The 20,819-nt window shown below is 38.7% G+C and overlaps 1 pseudogene across 1 annotated transcript in view; it reads right to left on the bottom strand.

Annotated features, from left to right (window-relative positions):
• The window catches only part of LOC308416106 (eukaryotic translation initiation factor 4E transporter-like), a 40,151-nt pseudogene that overhangs the window by 3,402 nt on the left and 15,930 nt on the right, over positions 1-20,819 (bottom strand). Inside the window, exon 2 of the transcript in view lies at positions 2,300-2,402. The product of the transcript in view is annotated as a eukaryotic translation initiation factor 4E transporter-like (transcript). The remainder of the gene's footprint in view (positions 1-2,299; positions 2,403-20,819) is intronic.

Raw genomic sequence — 20,819 nt, 5'->3', positions numbered from 1 at the left:
AGTGCCTGTCACTGGTCAGTGGATGGCACCAACTGCTCCTTATTATCCTCGTGTAAGGGGCTGAGGAACAGGCCAGAGTGCACCTCCCAGCAGGCCACACTTGTGGCCATGTGAGGGGCCTCCACGGGGAGGGAGGGCCAGTGCGGGCCTCCTCTGGGAAACCCAGGTCCCCTCACCCAGATCCGGGACTACAGGCTCTTCCAGAATAAGAGCAGGGACAGTACTTATTGAGGTGGCAGACCTCAGGGAGCAGGGAGCAGGTCCACAAGTATGCTCCCTAGAGCTGGCGTCTGCTGTCTGCTCTATACTCACTTGCCTCCTGCCTCTGCCGCCCCCTGTGCCTGCCCTGCCACCTGATCTGCCACCTGCTCCTTGATCTCACAGTCAGGCCTGGTCCCGCGCTGGCCACTCTCTTGCTCTGAGTGGGCAGGGCCGGCTCTGCACCTGCTCCAGGCTGTCCCTGGCTTGGGCTTGGGGGGGAATCCCCCCCCCACAGGATGGTTCTCCTTAGACACAGTAACCTGCTCTGTACAAAGCTCTTAATTATTTACAAAATAGCACAAGTGATTGTCTAGGATTTTACCGTTTTTCTTGGGTCAGGTGTAACAGAATTACCATTCTTTGAGTCTGCTATCTCACACTGACCGGACATTGCCCAGGGAAATGCTGTCCAGGGCTACTTGTGCTAGACACTTGGAAGTTTATCTGAAGCTCTCCATCCAGGAATTGAGTCTACTAGAGTGCACTTGTCTTACTGATTAGCCTAGTTATTTGCCATTTTTCCTGATTTACTCTGTTTTCTTCTCTGTGTTTTTTAGGTCAGTGTGTACCACTTTGTGTATATGGTCTTGTAACTTTACACTGTTGTATGGTAACTAATGCATATTTATTCAGTTTTTAAGGAGTGGGATTCGCTTTGAAGATTAATTTCTATGTTGTCTCAAGTTGAAAAATACAACTTTTCAAAGTTAATGTGCTTAAATATATAAATTCATTCCCTTAACCCCAACTGAAAACTAACATTATAAATGGGGGGTGGGGTGGATCACTGTTTTTAACAATCAATCACTGCTAATAAATTCCAATGACTAAATATTCCTATAAAGTCAAACATACAGTTTTTAGTGGCTTTGAATTGGAAAGACAAAAGCCTTTAATATAGGTTTGGATTTATTTCTGCTGGTTGTATGACCTTGACTAAGCTTTTCTTTTATATATATTTTTGATTGATACAAGAGACTAAATCAAGCACATAAAAATACTCCTTTAAATTTCATATGCAAATCACTCTGTAAATATAAATATACAGAATGGTGCTCCCCTTAATGAGTATTTAGTGTTCAAATTTGAGCTACTCCTATGACACACCCATTCTTATTCAGACCCTCAAGCAGATTGTTTCTATTCCAGTGGGGAGAAGATCTGTTTCCAGGTGATGAACATAAGAAAATGTTATTTGACACAGTGGATATCTGTGCCATGTGGGAAGGATGTGAGCAGTTGGAAGAGGGACAACAGAGAAACGGAGGAAGGGAGATTCTTCAGGGTATGGGAGAATATAGGAATGTGCCTCTGAGTGTAGGCATTCTTTATTTTTACAGAGTATGTTATTGGAGTTCCTACAACACCCCTTCTTTAATTCATCTTTAACATTTCTCTGTTCCATTAACGTTAGCATCTCATGTAATCATATATCTTTGTTTGCCCATTTACAGGTGTAATGGCATCTCTACCTGAACCAGAGCAAGCTGTTGAACTACTGCAAGTCAAAGGACATTGTTCTAGTTGCCTACTGTGTTCTTGGTTCTCAACCATCTAAGCGATGATAAGAAGGACAGTAGGGAGTTTACTTCAAACACCAGTATTGGTGAAATCTTTTCAGCACTATAAACTCGATTTTCAGAAGCTCATTTCGAACTTTCACAGAGATGATAGAATTTGCATTTTCTAGGAGATCTCAGTGGTGGAAATATTGCTGGTTCTTTGATGACCCCTGATTTTGAGTAGGCACCATATGAGTTCAGAAGCCTCCTAAAGATTCTCAACGTTTGAAACTAAAGATTTCTGCCTTCTCTTCCAGGGTACCAAGTACCCCAGTTTTTTTTAATGATCCAGTTCTTTGTGACATGGTAAAAAAACTATCATCGAAGCCCAACTCAGATTGCCCTTCACTACCATCTTTAATGTGGAATTGAGGTTCTTGCCCAGAGTTACAAAGAAAATGAGATAAAAAAGAACTTACAGGTGAGCAGGGAGGCTGTGGACATCTGGGCTTCTATACGCTATCTCACTGTCTCACCACTATTTTGTTCTTTGTAATCTCTCAGGGCTTTTTTGTTTTCTGAGTCAATCTCCCTAGCATTTCCTAAACATGTGAAATTCCATTCACATTCAGAAGTGCTCTGAACGAAACACAAAAATCAAGTTAACTTGATAGAATTAGATTTAGAGACCACAAAGATTTAGGATCCAACATTAAGTCAGACCTGCACTGCACTGTGAACAAATCCTTTGCAATGGATCTCCTCATTATTTGCTGGAATGAGAATGTAAGTCTGGATAGTTATTTTGATATGATAATCATTGTTACTTTATTTTGCACTTGGCCTGCATAGTTACATATTTTAGTTTGTTTTATTTTTTCTTATTCATTTAAGTTTATGTGTATAAATGTTTTGGCTGCACATATGTCTGTGTACATGTGCATGCCTGGTGCTGGCAGAAGCCAGAAAATGGTATCATATGCCCTAGAACTAGAGTTGTGGATGGTGGTGAGCTGTCCTATGGGTACTGGGAATTGAACTTGCCCAGAAAGAGCAGCTAATACTCTTAACTACTGAGCCTTCTCTCCAGGTTTGCGCTCATACATTTTACACTTGATTGTAGCCAATAATCTGAGAAGTGATGTGCTCACACATTTTAATCTGGATATTTATATTTCGAGTTGCTTCACTGGCTAAGTGCATATTCTTTTTTTGAAGACTTGCCTGTGCAGATCATCTTTTATTTTCAACAACAAGAACTTTGTTTTACTGTTACCAAAAGTAGTTGCAAAATGAATGAGTCCCAACATAGAGCTTTAACACAAAGAGTCTTATTTGGGTTATTAGTTTATGATTTAAAATTCTGCTTCAGTTTGGCCTGAACTCTGAGGCATCTCTAGCCTGAGTTCACTCAAATGTGTTCATAGAATTGTTGCATATGTTTGCAAGTTGATGAGGTCCACCATGAAGTCCAGGATTCAGTTTGTCTCTTAACTGTTGTTCTTCAGCTTCAAAAGATTTCATTCACTAGCCAACTGGCATAGGCTTTAGCTCCTCATGTTTTCTCTTTCACGGCACTGAATAGAAATCTGCAAAGACTTTAAAATTTTGGAGTCCAATTCCTCAAGAATGGTCAGCAGCAGCTTTTAATGGGAGTCCAAGAGTCTAGCAGTTGTTTCGTCCCACAAGGCAAACAGGTGAAGAAAAGAGTTAACTAAGTTTTTCATTCATACTTTGAAGACATCATTTTCTGGTTTTGGGTAGCTGACTAATAAATTAGTTCTTCAGTGAAAAATGTTTACTAAGAATGTGAATCTACAGGTACTATGTGTTTTCTGTGTCATACTCTTGTAGCTGTGTACTGACCAGGGCCTGGTATGCTAGAGAGAATATCACGAGAAGAAAACAAGTCAAGGGGGACCTAAGGAACCTGCTCCTGAAGGCTGGTGTGATTCTTATTGTTTTATTACAATATATGGGATTGTCAATCATAGTATAAACAGCGCTTGGTTATTCTCAGCGCTAGAAGACAGAGGCAGAAGGATCTCTGATCTACACAGTGAGGTGCCAAACAGTTAGGGGTTGTTTAGTTAGACCCATCATAAATGAAGACCAAAATAAATCATATGGTAAGTTTTACAGGATATCGAACCACAAACAACCAAAAATACTTTTTACTTCTTTTTTAGTAACAATAGTGCCAACTGGAACATTAATATAGATATTAATGGATATTTTAAAAATTAATATTTTTTGAACAGAGCTTGAGAGCATGAGAAGAGTGATAATTGAGAGACAAGTGCAGGTTCTTTAAGTACCTCATCTCCTTGTAAACTGTGCTCAGATGCAAGTGTTAAGTTCTAGTGTTATCCTCCTTAGACTGTTTGATTATTGTCCTCGCAGGTGTCCTTATTTTGCTTGCTGTTCCTCATATAACAATCAAAATAATCTTTTGAGAAAGAACTTGGTTTGAACCTTTTGTTCTCAACATCCTCAAATAGCTCTGGATTGCATGCAGAACTGAACCTAAGCTCCTTCTCCCTGTCGTCAGAGCAGCTGCCAACTTAACCTTAGCCTTCCCCATGACTCTCACTACTGGGCTTCAGGATCCTACCCAGACAGATGTGCTGGACACCTCTTCTGATTGATGGTAGTTGTTCTTCTATTACTGTTCTGTATTTGAGAGAATTTCTCCTGGTTCCTAAAATAGAAGCAGGTCTCTCTATTCCTGTTGTTTGACTCTTTTATTTGGCATTAAATTAAATATTTTTCCTTTACTCTTTTGTGTTTATTATGATACACTTTTTACTTGTCAATTATTCTCATTGGACTTTTTGGCTCTTCCTAACTACAGGGTAGAGGTCGTATTAGCTTTCTTCATAATTTTATCTGTAGTACTTAGAACTGTGCCTGGAACATTATAAACTCTTTGTATAAATTGTGAACTAAGTGTATGCTGTAGTTAATTTGAACATTTGATTTCTTAAGTCCAGGTCCTGCCTGCTACTGTTTACTGTTTGCACGATTCTGAACTTGTCAGTGATTTCTGGTGCTTCATTTCATTCAACTGTATATGATGACTATAGTATTACCCACGTTGTAGCATTACAGTGGGTAATTGAGTTAATGCATGCTAAAGAACATAGGTCTGAGTTTTCTATGCTTTGTGTAGAGGCCAGAGGTCTGTTTGATGTCTTCTAGTTGCTCTTTTCTTTAGTTCTTGTGTCAAAATTTATCACTGAACTTGGAGCTTGCCATTATGGCTGGACTGTTTGACTCTTAGAATCTGTCTCTTGTGAGGCAAAGTGTTTCGAGTTAGAGAGGAAGGTTTAGCACTGCACAGATCTTATGTGTATATGGATCTGAACCTAGGTCCTCATGCTTGTGGAGCAGGTACTTTACCTATTGAGCATCTGCCTGACCCTTACCAACCAACCGACAAACAAACCAAACTGTAAAAATTGTGTTTTCCCTTCCTACTTTTTTTTGGAGGCCGAGTTTTCTTTGAATCCCCGGATTTTTCTGAGTAGCCTATAGATCAGTCTGGTTTTAAAGTCAAGTGATCTGCCTACCTACCTCTCTCCAGAGTGCTGGGATTAAAGGTGTATTGCCATTGCTAGTCTTCTGACAACATTTTGATTTGTCATTAGATAAAAAAGGAATTTGTTCTTATTTGGATTTTTTTTGAGTGAAATATTGTTGTCTATCAAAATTTGACTTTCGAAGTAGTTTGTGTGTCTAGAATAAAATAAAAATAAATTGCTGAGAATGAGAAAGGCACCCGAATGGCTTTCCTAGGTTTTGCTTTGATGTTCTACGGGAAATATGATTGTGGTAATGGAAGAAATTACTGGGGCTTCTTGTTCCATACATGCACAATTTAGGTTTCAGGGCCATCTATTTTTTGAAATGTTTGGGAAGGAGAGTCATCTTGTAATCTTTAGTGTGATGTTTTCTACCATTTTGTACAAGGAGTTTTTTCTACATGTTGCATTTTAGTTCTCAGGTTGGAGCACAAAGCAACCTAGAAATATTCAACATATGCATTTTTGCTTTCTTTTTTCGAATGTGTTGTTTCTTCCTTTATCGTTTATGAAAACGAAACCATATCTTTGTAATAATAAAAACTGTGAAGTAATGAGTCAAGTTAGTCTCATAATCTTAAGACTCTGTTTATGGTAATTATATTTTGGTAATACAAGGTATTTTTACTTAGCATTTGTCCTTGACAAAATGGCTTTTTGTAATTCCTCTTATACCTTCATCTCAACTTTAAGTAATAGGATTCTAAGCCTTGTGCCTGACACTTAAAAATGAACATGAAACACTGCTTGTGTTTTTAACATTTATTCCAAAATTTAATCATTATTGGTAAATTACTCCATATGGACTACATTCAAGGACTCTTTGCTAAGTGATTTTGCATTTAATATTTAAAAGCACCACTTAAATTAGACACACTGAGAAAGAAACATATTTGTAGAGATAATAGTATTTGGTTAGGTCACATGGTACATAAGGAACAGTGATTTTTACTTACTTCCCTTAGATTCATGACCCAGGTCCTAGCTCTTCTGTGAGCTACATTTTAAAAGGACAAAGATTTCCATTTTTTGCCATATGTTTGTACATGTATGTTCCTCCAAATTACTGGCTGTTTTTCATCATTTGTGTCTAAAAAGATGTTGTCTGAGTCCTGGAAGCTGTAGTCACTGCTGTTTTCAGGATGCTGGGATTTGGACTGCAGGCCTCATGATTGCATAGCAAGTTTGTTTTACCCTGGGGACTATCTGTCTGGTCCCCAGAACTGTAGCTTATAAAGAGTTTAGTATAGATTTAAACATGAATATTAAAGGAGGAGAAACACACTTGCAAGCATGACAGACGTGAGAGGAGGAGAGGTAGATGTGAGAAAGGGTGCTAAGTAAAACAAAGAAAAAAGTGGGTCTGGGCCAAAAAGTGATGATGTGAAAAAAAATATATATTTACACTAATTTACTCTGTATGTGTGTGTGTGTGTGTGTATTAGTGTGTATATATGGAAGTTAGAGGACAGTGAGTGGGGAGGTCATACTCCTACAACATATGTTCTGTTGATAAAACTTAGATACTAATTTTTGATGGCAAGTGCTTTAACCAACTTTAAAAAAATTATGTTTATTAGTTTTGTGTGTGGGGGTGGAGTTGTATATATGTATGTTGTAAAAATTATTTTATCTCAACTTGGGATTTCAAACCTGCCTTTGACCATTTACTTTCAAGATAAAAGACACACACAACCTTCATATTTACAATAAGCCTTAATTAGCACAAGAGCTGGACAGATATTGATCCTCTGACTATTATGTCTATTTCCCAGCCAATAATCTCACTATATAATTTCCGTTGTTTTGTCTGAGCTGCTCTTAACTCCAATTAACCAGTCCACATGGTTATTATTTCATGAATAACGTAACCTACAGTGGCATCCTTCTCCCTTCATTTTCCTCCCCCCTTGTGGTTCTTCTCTGATGCTGGAAGTCACAGCTAAGAGATAGACTGCTGACAGATGTCTCAGTCTGCAGGAGGTTTGGGTCACTTTGAACCAAGATATGCTATTATTAGGGAAACAGCAGCTGGCAAGAACTAGAAACTGCAAGTTTTTATTCCGTTTCGCCTTTAAAAGTTGAATCTCTGAATAAACTGTGCATTGGCTGGCTGGGCTGTGTACACCCCATGTCCAGGTTCATGGGAACCTCACTTTGGACCTCATTATACCAGATTGTAGCCGTGAATCAGTTAAACTGCTTTGGCTTTTGTAGTGCAGTCGTGGTACCCACCCAAGAGTTCTGTGGATTTGCGAGTGAAACTCACACGTGCTCTCACTTGCCCGAGCTCGAATACGCACCAACTAATTCTGATATGTCTTGATTAAGCTCAATGGCTGGACAATTCTTATCCTCCCAACAGCCAGCATACATTTTCCTCTGGTATCCCTGGTCAAACACCTTTTAAATCTGTATTATCTTCTGCAAAAACCCCCACTCCTCCAATAGGGTCCTCTTCCCTTCTACCTACATTGCAGGATGCTTTCTTTCCTACAGCTCCTAAATCCAGTTCTTCTAACTCCGGGTCATGGTGATTCTCTTCTTCCTCCACTCTCTCCCAGTCCCTTTCCCTGTCTTTCTGTCTTTCTGCCAGCCATTGGGCCATTGGCTGCAAGGCAACTCTTATCAGTTGAAGCCCTCAGGAACCCTCAGATCTGGAAGCATGGCTTTCTGGGAGCCAAAATAAGACAATTTACAACACTAGGCATTTACACTTTACAAATTCATTCTTGATATTTAATAAGCAATTTTCTTTAAAAATATAGGAATTTGATTCTCAGTACTAGAAGGGAAAAAATAAAGATATGGCAGATATTTTGCCTGTGGTCTTTGTTCTATGTTACTGGCCACAACTTAGTCACATGAATATTGTTAAATTAAGCGGCACCTAGGAAATATAATTTACAGTTGCCAACTCTGTACCCTATTAAAGATGTAGGAAATGTGAAGAAAAGAAAAAATAACAGGACAGACAGTCTCAGTATCAGGCCTGTGGGTTTGTACTCCATTTATTTAACCATTCCTGAGTGCCAAACATGCCTTTGTAAATTGCTTTTGTGTAATTTTTATAAATTGCTTTATTAAATTACACTCCTCAAAAAGTGTAAGTTTCCTATTCTAATCTGAGTGTCTGTTTGACTGAGCTGTAACACATGGAAAAGAGTTTTCTCTCCAGGATCCTTCATCAGAATCTTTTTTCACTGTACTTTGGACTGTCCTGTAAGTCAGGCTCATGTCATCAGCAAAGCTTGCTGCTGCTGCGTCTGCCACTGGCATAGGTGCTGCCATGGTAGCAGATGAGACCCAAAACCCCGGCTACCAGTCCTGTATTATCAACCCAAACCTTCCTGTTTCCCTTATAAGAGCGGTTAGCACTTTGTCCATTTCCTTCCAGACCAGAGACCCGGGGAACCAATTCGACACATTTTCACGGAGAACCACATCTACCTTGAATTTGGGTATGTACTCATTAGTGGACTTAGATAATGTAATGCTGCTGTAATGCTTTGGATTTCTACCATGCTCTTTCCCACAGTAGAAGTATGTTCTCACCTATTTTCTCTCTTGGGAGATGAAAGCAGAAGATCAGGAACTCTTGGATATCTGGGTTACATAGACTCTGACTCAAGGAAACCAAGGGCTGAAGATTTAGCTAAGTTGTAGAGCACTTGCCTACGGTACACATGACCCTGGATTCAATACTTAGACTCTCTCCGACACCCTGAACCCTTGTGGCCATTCATTTGGGATGAGGCATCTCCTTGGGGTTTTGTATGATTGGTAACTGACAGCTTGTTTTCATGATCCATACATCACATCTGTCTTAATTAGATTACTTTTTTATTAATGATAAAATTTGTTTTTAGTAGTTTATATTTAATCTCTTATGGAATATATGATTTCACAATTTTCTTCCATTTTGTAAGTTATCTTTTCGCTACTATGTGATTTGATGCAGTTTTAACGTAAATTTTTCATGTGTATGAGTGTTGTGGATTGGTTGTAATACTGTTTGTGTTAATTTGTCTCCTAAAATCACATGGGAACTGCACACCTGCCTGTAAGTCTCTTAGATTCCCTACCCCTAGTTGGCTCTAATTGGTAAATAAAGTTGTTAGCATCTAATGGCTGGACAGGGAAACAGAGGCAGGATTTTAGGTTTTCCAGGCAAGGGAACCACAGGAGAAGGGAATCAACATTGCCAGGGAAAGAGAAGGTCCTGGCCTGTGAAGTGTAGGACAGAGAGGCAGAGATGCAGCAAACATGTAAGAGTCCGAAAGCATGGCGCAGGAGGGCTGCAGGCCTGTGTCCATGACTGCCAGGATGGGATATAGGTTTTAATAAGTAATAATTCAGGAATATTGGAGGGGACACTGTTAGTTTTTAGGAGGTTTGGATGTGCCTTGCCATTGTCCTGTTTAAAGAATATTAAATAGAAGGCTGTGTGTGTGTGTGTGTGTGTGTGTGTGTGTGTGTGTGTTTAATTCGTGAATCCAGAGCATTTTGGTGGGTGGTGAAGATTGTGTGCTGTTGCCACTGGCAGGGTGATTTGAGTAGTGATACCTATTAATTCAGCATATGAGTGTTTGGCTACATATATGTATGTTTACAGTGTGCACATAGATGGCAGAAAATGTTACTGGATGTCCTAAAATTGGAGTTGCTGATGGGTCCAAATTGCCTTGTGGATGCTGGATACTAAACCTTGGTCTTGGGCAAGAGAAGCAAGTGTTCTTAACTGCTGAACCATCTCTTCAGCTCTAGTTTCCCTTTTTCTCCCAAAGTTTAATTAAGAATCATGGGATTTATTATAGAATTTTCATGCACTTATATCATTAGTTCACGTCACAGTCCATCGCCTACTCCTTTGCTCCAGTTGATACCTGTCATGGACTCTGTTCTGCTTTCACAGTATTAAATCTGAATATTTTCTAGTTTATCTACTTTGTTGTTATTATTCTTTCATATCATATCCAAGAAATTATTGCCAAATCCACTGTCAAAATATTCACTTATTTTCTCTTTTTAGAGTTTAATAGTTTTGGTCTTATGTTTAAGTTCATTTAAAAATCGATTTTGTCTTTTTTCTTTTTGTCTTTTTCTTTTCAGGGCTGTAGACCGAACCTAGGGTTTTCTAGGCAAGCACCTTACTACGGAGCTAAATTTCCAACCCCTTAAAATCTAGTTCAAATTAATATTTAGTATGGTGTAAGCTAATGGTCCACCTTCTTTTGCAAGTGATATCACAGTGTCACAAGCTCTTGTCATTCAAACCAATAGAATGTCCCATTGGTTTCTTATGGAGAAACCCCTTTAAATACAGATGTCCCTGGATTCCACTTTTACTATGGTCTTTAGTTGTAAGTAAAAGCCTGAGGAGAAAACTGATGGCTTAGGTAAGGGAAAAGCTACTGAGAAGAGAGCTAGAAATGGGCCTGAACCAAGTTCATTTTACCTTATCCTAGAGCAGGCACAGGCTGCTTTCCCTGCATTCGTGTCACATTGTGAGTTATATCATATGACTAAAATGTGCACCACCAGTTAACTCACTGTATATTTGTTTTACCTAACAAATATTCTTATAACTATTAAGTGAAGGTAAGGTAGCACTTTACATCTGGATATGACTACCGTGATGAGACTGATTAAAAGTCTGTCAAAGGCAGTTGCACTTGCTTGTTTTGGCTACTGGTTATTTTGGGATAGGGTCTGGCTACATAACTAGGTAGCCTCTGTTGGCTTGTACTCAAAATCTTCTTGCCTTAGCTTCCTGAGTGCTGTGATTACAGGTATGACTTACTGTACCTGGCTTGCTCTTCCTATGTCTCATCCCCACCCCATCACCATTACTACTACTCGGTAGCCCAAACTGGTTATAATCCTTCAGCTGCAGTCTTCTGAGTGTAGAAATTACAGGTGTATACCATCAAGCTTCGGTTTCATTTATTAATAGTCCATATATTTAGAAGTTACAGATGTCATATTGATTAGGAATTACTGTGTTTGGGAGAGTTCTGCCAGTGTGTGATGTACTGTTTATAATTTATGGTATTTGTAATTTTTTTATAAATTTTTGAAATGCCAATTTTGTACAAACTGATTGATCCTAATGAAGATTGCTTATTTGATAAATATTAAAATTAAGAATCATATGTGGTTGTCAATGCCAGGACTCAGGCTGAGTCAGTAGGCTAGCTGTGAGGTTTAGGCCATCCTCGGCTATAGAGACACTATGTCCGAAAACTAAACAAAAGTAAGCAAAAGTAAGTAGAACTTACCAGTAACCACAGAAAGCAAACAGAGGGAAGATTTTTAATGGGGTGTGAGCAGCTCCTTAACATGAAAATTGAAGTCCAGAATGAGCTGCTACTGCTGTAGCAAGCATGGAGGACACGTGCTTTAGTCATGCTGTAAGAAGCCTACTGTAAACATTTGAAATCCATGCTGCTATATACCTGGCTACCTGTTATGCTGCGTTGAATGGGACAGTCCATAGTTATATTTTAGAGTCACTGATTTGGCTGGCCTTTAATATTTTTACCTGAATATGTCCATATAGTTTTCGCTTATAGAACCTTTCAGTAGTTGAGACATTTCTGTTCCCTTTATAGAGTCACATGGGAACCAGAAGTAAGAACTGAGGAATCTAAGACTTATTTTTAGCTGATTAGTATAAGACAGTAATTTTTTCAAAATGTTTTATTTTTAAATCCTTGAGGAGACTCTTTATTCAGAACTTAAATAAGAAAAAGGACTGTTAAAGATAGGTTTGAAGAATGAAACCCTACTCGCTTGCCAGATTTAACTCCAGGTCTCTGTACTCTGGTCACATCTCTACTTCAGATCCATGTATGGCCCCATATGGGAATTGTCTGAGGACTAGTCAGTCACATTCCTTGTGAAGATACAGATGAAGAGATGTGAGGCCCACTGCTCTTGAACATACCCTGTATCAGAATTAATGTGTTAGTTCTTTAACTGGGATTTGAGCTGAGAACTTTCATTAGTAAATTCTTGCCATGATGTTTTTACCTAGAGGTTGGATGCTTGCTTCAAGTAACATTATGTTTTGTATAATTTTCAAAGGGATTCTAAGTGTCATCCAATTTGGTTTTTCACACTTAACTGGCAGGGTAGAATACTGTGATAAATCAGAAAAAATTTTAAGGACATTCTCCAAATAATGGGCATAAGTGTGTTTAGATTTATGAGTTCATGCCTTATTCATTTTTAAACTTCAGTTTTTTAAATCATTATTGATAGTTTTTCTGTTAATGTTGCAGAATACAGTGAAGCTGTAGGTTGATTAATTCTGTATACTGAGTTTAAGAAACTGTTTCTCACTTTACCTGAGATGAGCAAGCACCATGGAATCAGCTTATTAAACCAAGTCACCTCAAAACAAGTTCGCTTTTGCTTACAATCTAACTTTATAATTGACGACTTGTCAATGCAGAGACATTGCTTCCTAATGAGTCAACATAGTAAAGAGGACACATTCTAATTGCAAAGGCTGCTTGGAACAGGAAGCAAACGGCTCATTATTTTTTGGACTATTCTGTCAGGTTATTGCCCTCCTCCTGTGAGATAGTTTTATTTAAATAAACAGACCAGTCTCTTTGAATGGAACACCTTTCTGCAGATAAGACCACAGAGACATTGGTAAACTGTTTCTTTTTTGGTGATTGTTATGGATTTTCAGAAATTTAAGCTTTTATGTCGTGATGCATTATAGATTATAAAAATAGAGTTTTACTTGGCTTCTTATTTAACACCATATTACTGATCTTACAAATGTTTTGTAGTTAATTCCAATATACTTCATGGTTCTTGTTGCTATCAGTGTGGTAAAATGATGGTTTTGTCTTTGAGAATTTTGTCATCCTTATGTTCCGAGTTTGATTCTGAATTTTCAGAATTTTTTCTGTTAAATATTTTTCTTTTTATTCTAATAATATGCATGTGTATGTGGCAGCTGTTTGATGGTGATGGGTATGCACACATGAGAATCAAGGCGCTGGCATGTAGACAGTGTGCCTGAGCTGTGGAGCTGGTGTTAGAGGTGGCCATGAGCTGCTAGACCTGTTTGCTTTGGTCAAACTCTGGTCGTCTGCAAGAGTATTATGTTCTCTTTGCTCTGAAGTATTTCAGTCTTTGACTCCCCCCTCATTTTTTTTTATTTTGCTTGTTTGTTGTTTTTGTTTTTTAATTTGAAACAGGTTCTCTCTGTGTTAGACCTGGGTGCTTGAAACACTTGTGACTACCCAATTACATGTACAGTTAATGGAAATTTAATATATTTCACTTATAACATTTGAGTATGTGAAGCCAGATTCTTGTTTGTCTCAGTGAAATATGAATGTGTATATCTGAGTGTGATATCCAGGTTTATGTCACCTCAACATAAGCTATGATCATCATCCAGAACAGACCTCGGTTGAGAAAATGTCTCCTTATAAGTTCAGAGTGCAATCAAGCTTTTAGGGTATTTTTTTTAGTGACTGATAACAGGAGGGCTCAGGCTGTTTGGGTGTGGCCACCCCAGCCTGCTGGTCCTGGGCTGTTTAAAAAAACAAGCTGAGGAAGCCAGTAAGCAGAAGTACTCACTGACCTCTGCATCAGCTCCTGCTTCTAGCTTGCTGTCCTGTTTGACTTCTTGTCCCAAGTTCCTTCAATGGTGGACTATGAAGTGGAAGTATAAGGCAAATAAGCTCTTTTCTCTGCAACTTGATTCTAGTCAGTGTTTCATCACAGTGATAATAACCCTGATTAGGGCAACGAGTATCAATGCAAGTGCTGATAAATGTGTTTAGTGTTTGTCTCTATCACTTGCCTTGTATTTGGCCTTACAGTAGAAGTTGTCAAGTAGCAGGGACACATGTTGATAGCTCTGTGCTTAAGGAAGCCCCATTGCTTATGTAGCTGAAAATCTTCACCTTGAGTTCATTTGCATTGCTCTCCTCTCTCATAAAAAAGATAATTTCTTATTCTGTGGCCTTTGCTGGCCTTGAACTGGACCCCCCGCCCCATGTAGCCTAACCTTGCCTCGAACTTTTGGCTCTCCTCCAGTCTCAGTTTTCTGGACAACAGGCATGATCCACCATATTTGTATTGTGTTTTGAGGCTAAAGACAGATTGCTCTCAGAGGGAACAGACTCCCATTTGGCAAGAAGTAGCAGATCTTTGTAAATTTTGTTCTCTTCTGATACTTCACTAACTTCCACTACTTGGGAGGTGTCTTCTTCACCTTTGGACAATTTGGGTTTGCGTAGTATTGTGTTGTTCCTTCAGCACTGACACCAAACCCACAGCCTTTTGAATGATAGGCGAGTGCTGCACTTCTGATCTATATCCATATTTTTTGCCTCTTTCTCAGTGTCGTACTTGTCTACCCTCTTCATTACACCATCAGTAAGGATTTTCTTATTGGCTCTTCACTGCAGAAACCATGGTAAGTATAAGGTGCTCTTAAATGAGTAGTCAAATGAATTACTATTGTTTAATTTCTCACCTATTTTCTATTTATTAAATTTTTTGAATATTTCTTATATTTACATTTCATTTTTATTGGATATTTTCTTTACTTATATTTCAAATATTATCCCCTTTCCCAGTTTCCCCCCTGCAATCCCCATTTCCCACCTCCCATCCACTTTCCCCCATTAAAGTGTTTCCCACAACCACCAACTCCCAGGCATTTCCCTATCCTGGCATTCCCCTACACTGGCATATTGAAAGTTCACAGGCCAAATACCACTCATCTCCTTGATGCCTGATAAGGGCATCCTGTGCTACATATATTGCTGCAACCATGGTTCCCTCCATGTGAATTCTTTGGTAGGGGGTTTAGTCTCTGGGAGCTCTAGGGGTTCTGGTTGATTGATAGTATTGTTCTTCCTGTGGGGTTGCAAACCCCTTCAGCTCCTTCACTCTTTTTTTTAACTCCTTCATTGGGGACACCATTCTCAGCCCAGTGGTTGGTTGAGAGCACCTCATGTCTGTATTTCTCAGGCTCTGGCAGAGCCTCTCAGGAGACAGCTATATCAGGGACCTGTCAGCATGCACTTCTTGGCATTCACATTATTGTGTGAGTTTGGTGACAGTATATAGGATGGATCCCCTCAGTCTCTGGATGGCGTTTCCTTCAGTCTCTGCTCCAAATTTGGTCTCTGGATTTCCTCTTGTGGGTATTTTGTTCACCCTTCTAAGAAGAACTGAAGCATCACTTTTTGGTCTCCCAACTTCTTGAGCTTCATGTGGTCTGTGAACTGTTTCTTGTGTAATCTGAGTGTTTGGGTTAATATCCATTTTTAAGTGAGTGCATACCATGTGTGTTCTGTTGTGGATGGGTTACCTCACTCAGGATGATATTTTTTAGTTCCATCCACTTACCTAAGAATTACATAAAGTCATTGTTTTTAATAACTGAGTAGTACTCTATTGGGTAAATGTATCACATTTTCTGTATCCATTCCTATGTTGAAGGACATATGGGTTTTTTCCACCTTCTGGCTATTACAAACAAGGCTGCTATGAACATAGTGGGGTATGTATCTCTGTTATATGTTGGAGTATCTTTTCCTTATATGCCTAGGAGTGGTATATCTGGGTCCTTGAGTAGTACTGTGTCCATCAAGTGATCAAGTGACAATAGGTGTGTGGGTTTATTTCTGGGTCTTCAATTCTGTTCTATAGATCTGCCCGCCTGTCTCTGTAAAAATACCATGGTGTCACGAGCCCATGCTCCCCGCTGCTAGGAATAGGCGTGCAACAAACAAACAGATTCTTTTGTGGATAACCTTTATTGTACAGCACTTTGAGCAGGGGACTTCTTGAGCAGGAAACTTCTCTTTGAACTGGGGACTCCCTACCGGGTTCTACTGTCTAGGTGACCTCTCATGCGCAGTCCCCCACATGCAATCTCTCTGTCCAGTCTCTGTCTACTCGGGATCTCCCGCAATCTCCTTTACTGAGTCTCTCTCCACGTGGGATCTTCCGCAACCTCTCTTACCGGGTTTCTCTCCACGTGTTATCTCTCCGCCATTCCTCCACATGGGGTCTCCCGCAATCTCTCCTCTATCTTCCTCTCCCACGTGGGGGAGAAAATGCACTGCTATATATGTCTAAGAGGCTTGTGTTGCTACCTGATTGGTGCGCCCTCCAGTAACTCAATAGTATGCCCCGAGAGTGGGCTATGATGTATGTGGCGCATGCGCATTAAGTCTCTTGGCTGGGAAACAGCTCTGTTTGCTTAATTCTCGGCGGGAAGCCGTCGCCATGTTTGCCTGTGGCACAAACGGCTCCCTATACCATGGGTTTTTTTTTAAATCATAATTGATCTGTAATACAGCTTGAAGTTAGTGATGGAGATTCCTCTGGAAGTTCTTTTATTGTTGAGAATAGTTTTCACTATCATGGTGTTTTTGTCATTACAAATAAATTTGCAAATTACTCTTTCTAACTCTGTGAAGAATTGAGTTGGAATTTTGATAGGGATTGCATTGAATATGTAGATTACTTTGGAAAGATGGCCATTTTTACTATGTTAATTTTTCTAATCCATGAGCATGAAACATCTTTCCATCTACTGAGATCTTCTTTAATTTCTTTCTTCAGAAACTTGAAGTTCTTGTCATACAGATTTTTCACTTGCTTGGATAGGGTCACACCAAGGTATTTCTTATTGTTTGTGACTATTGAGAAGGTTGTCTGACCCGTCCAGCAGGTCCAGTTATTCAGAGTCCGGAAGAGGCGCTACCTGAGTGACAAAGGGGTGGAGAGAGAAAGGAGACCAAGCAAGGTTCTGGTGTCCAAGTCTCATTTAATTGACACAGGTTTTTTCTTTTATACAAGGGGATGTAATGTGGGGTGAGCACACAGATGGAGGTATCTTGTCAGTTGTTAGCTAGAAGATTTAGGGCTTAACTGCCTTCACGGGATATCTGGGCACCACCAATTGTGAAGCCGCGGAATTCACAGTCATTAGCGGAGTTGTAACTTATCTTGTGTAGGCACCAAGGCCCTGTGAAAAGTCCATGCTCTCACTTAGGGGGAATGGGGTGAGGAGATCATCTGGCAGGGATATCTGGTGCTTGCTCAGGCTAGAGCAGTTTGTGATTGAGGGGAGGGCGACATTCCATGATTGTTCTCAGAGTCTTCCTGTGCCGCCAACATATCGGGAGAGGCCTTTGTCAAACAATCTCATGACTTTATGGCAGTCATCCTAGAGCTGAGTATCTATGGCTATACAGCCCAGAGTCATCTAGCTACTCTGAGCTATACAGTCACAAGAATGGCCAAGCACAAATACAATACGGCTCACTACATCTCCTCCTTTTTTCTTTTTTTAAAAGGCCGCTAGGGCCTCTGGGGAGAAACTGGGCAGAGGAGTATTTGACCAGCCTGTAATACAGGATATAGCCCATCTCTGTCTTAGGACTGAACTCTCGAACCCAAGCCTTACCCATCATAGGATTACCTTGTCGTCCTCAAGGCTCCGTGTCTTAGGTTGGTCAGGGGCTATAGGAAGTTGCCCGTCAGTGAGTATGACTACCTTGGGTCAGTTTATCATTCCTCCCAAGAACCCAGGGAATAAAGGGTATATGCCGGATGACAATACTTTAGGAGATTATGGAAGTTGAGCCTCTACTGATATGTGACTATCCTTGTAAAGCTTAGAAGTAACACAACTCTATTGGTCCTTAGCATGACTGGAAATGGTTACTTACTCTTAGACTTTGAAGCACTTCTCTAATAACTTGAATAGCATAAGGAATATCAATCCATTGTTCTAAATGCCTATCTAAATCCCCTTGAGTATTCAGGACCTTAGTAACCTTTTAACAAAAGTAGTTGTCTAAACTCCTGTCAAGACAATAGCAGAAGCAGATAATATTAGCTATTAATACAATTAAGGCTACTATGCCTACAATAATCAAGCCCAGGACTCTCTTGCTTCAGTATAAAGCCTGACTAACTTTTAGTATCTGCAAACCTTCTTTTAGAATATCATGATTTTGTAATATTCACTAGCAATAGAACAAAAGCTGGTTGATAAACCACCATTACCGACATATAACAAGTCAACATTAACACAATTGGAAAGTGTACAATACAACTTACAATAAGTATTAATATAATATTTAGCATGAACAAATAATAAAAGATTAGCAGCTTAAATACATGTCCAAACATTTAAAGTCTGGATCTAGTCCCAATTTTATCTAATGTAAATATGGCTTCACAAGGCAATTATTAATTTTTAAATGTCTTTAAAAATGTCCAGAATCTGTCCTCCCAATGAAGACTATTATTTCTACTATTAGGTTAATTTCAAAACCAGTCCATTCTTGAGTCAGAATAACTGGACTCATTAAAGTTAAGAGAAAAGTCATTATAACCTTTTTTGGTAATTGACTTATTTTTTTTAAATCAGTTTTTACAGTCCCCATGTTTTCTGTCCCACAAGGTCTAAAACTTGAGGCAAAGCTGCTTGTCCAATCCGGGTTAAAGGCAAGCAAAGGTGGGTCAGGAACAGATGTCCAATGCAGCTTCTTGGTCACCATTGTCAGGGCACTCAGGAAGCTCACAGGTCAGGATGATTCTTTGTGTCAGCATCAGCATGTCTCACCAACCACCCTGGCAGCTAGCATGCTCTTGCAGCATCCTGTGGGAAAAAAGAAACACAACCTATTTTTCATATTAATTGGTCCCCTTGACAAGGACAAATCCATATGCCAGTATGGGGATCATTTTATTTCACCTGGGCATAAGTTTGTCCAGTTACAACTTATGAGGATGCCATAGACATTTTTTGACATCTAAATTTAAAAATTATTTAAAATACAAAGGTGTATGATTCAAATATATGGGGGTGTAACTCTCCTCTTTTAATTTATGAAAATATTGTTTTAATATTTTACAGTATTTGTATAATGAATTATTAGGAATTTTAATAATATAGGTAATATTAACTTGTCAACAAAGATCTCAAATGCCTGACTGTAATAGCTAGTTCCATTATCTGTTATAGTCTGATTTGGAGCACCAACAATAGGAATATAACATAGGCCATGAAAAATTATATCTTTAGTTGTTTTTTCTGTTAAAGTAATTGTAACTAGAAAGCTTAAAGTGGTGTTAATATTTAAATAAATATTTGCCATAGTTGGTTAGAATTAAGTTTTTGAGGGTTAACATAAGAGACTGAGGATATTTAGGACAAATCTTTATAATTTGCCATGTACATTTTCTAGAAATATTAAAATTAATGTCTCAGGCCATTACTATTTTGATGGTAAAAAATCAGATTATAATCTACCTGGTATACAAATTTGTGGTGGCATTGCCCTTGTTAAGGGATCCAGGCAACCTAGTATATCTTAAATATCTAAGTATGGGATATTATGTTCTTTTAAATTAAGTTGTATTTGTATAAGCAATTGTAAAACTCAAGAATTAGCAGTATCTAAAAATGAAACAATTTTAAGCATTTGCAAACTATAAGCTATGTATATATTGGCTATCAGTATATAAATTTAAAGTTTAACTAATTTTTTAACATTTAAAAACAATGGCTACAGCACATAATCCAACAATCTGCTGTAGCAGGGGGAAACTCAATAGAATGAACATGTGATCCAATTATATATATTATTTTTTATAGATGAACCATCTATAAATATAGCAATTGCATTGTCTATGGGCTGCACACATAAATTTACAGGAAAATAAAAAAGCACATATTAGGGATAGGATTAACAACTGGTCTTTTGGATAGTGATTATCAGTTGTCAATTTTGCCTGACAAAGTTTGTACATGCAATAGGCCAAATATCAGTACTTAGGAATAACCTATTTAATTGTTTGGAATAAGGAATAGATATTCTTTTAGGTTAAGACATTATCTTTTATATATATATATATATCTTTAATATTTTATCGTGCAATTCTGTTTTAACACAGCAAAGGTTATATAACAGGAGGCTAAAACTTTTCTTGAAGAGGAAAAAAGATGAATTTACATTAATGGTTTCTTTTGCCAAAAGGACTGCTGTAGGTATGATGCAAAAAATACAGACAGCCAATAATTGGTTATACTCTATATAATATCTGCTGTTAACTAACTGCTTTCTCTATATTCTCTGCAAAACTTTTCACCTCTCAGTTAACTGCAGAGAGACTAGAATTTGCATTTATGGAGAACAGCAGACTAAGGTTTGGTATCTCATGTGGTGAGCTTAAGAAGAGGTTTTAGTCAGCCAACATCTGATAATTTTTGAAAAGTACATTATCTTTATGAACTTTCTGTGCCACAATCTGGCTAGGAAGACTGATAACCCAATTATTTGGCAGGTAAACATTGAGGGTTTTAAGTTTCAGCCCCTTGCCATTTATATAGCAGTAAAATAATGAAAGACCATCAGCCATTCTCTGAGACAAAGGTTTCCAAAGACACCCATTGTCTCAA

The sequence above is a fragment of the Micromys minutus genome (genome assembly GCF_963924665.1).
Source record: "Micromys minutus genome assembly, contig: SCAFFOLD_112, whole genome shotgun sequence".
Lineage (NCBI taxonomy): Eukaryota > Metazoa > Chordata > Mammalia > Rodentia > Muridae > Micromys > Micromys minutus.
Note: the sequence above shows the minus strand (reverse complement) of the source record. Positions and strands in the feature narration are given on the sequence as shown.